Raw genomic sequence first — 464 nt, 5'->3', positions numbered from 1 at the left:
GCTGGGGCCTGCGCCCGGCAGATGGGAATGGCTGGTGCAGCTGGCTTTCTTTCTCTTCATCTTGATCTTGCACTTGACTCCTCGCCACTCTGGCACCTCGGCCCATCGTCACTGCCTTACCTGGCGAACTCAGACTAGCCAGCACCTGCCAGTGTGCAAAGCACTTCCTGTTGTCCTTACAATCCATCCTCTGCCAGGCGTTGAAGGCACAGCCCGCTCTGTGAGAGAAAGGTGAGCTGCCTACTCCTGTGAAGAGTTCAAGCCCATAAAGCCCGGTGATGGGTTGCCAGGAGTCGCCATCGGCTCCGTGGCAGGCTCCCACCACTTGTCTGTCAGTTTGTCGTACTGTGGTGGCTTGCGTGTTGCTGTGATGCTGAAAGCTATGCCACTGGTATTTTCAATACCAGCAGGGTCACCCATGGTGGACAGGTTTCAGCGGAGCTTCCAGACTAAGACAGACAAAG

The sequence above is a fragment of the Elephantulus edwardii genome, unplaced genomic scaffold, assembly GCF_000299155.1.
Source record: "Elephantulus edwardii isolate Elephantulus edwardi_28Jun2011 unplaced genomic scaffold, EleEdw1.0 scaffold00209, whole genome shotgun sequence".
Taxonomy (NCBI): domain Eukaryota; kingdom Metazoa; phylum Chordata; class Mammalia; order Macroscelidea; family Macroscelididae; genus Elephantulus; species Elephantulus edwardii.
The sequence above is the reverse complement of the archived record's forward strand: the minus strand, read 5'-3'. Positions refer to the sequence as shown.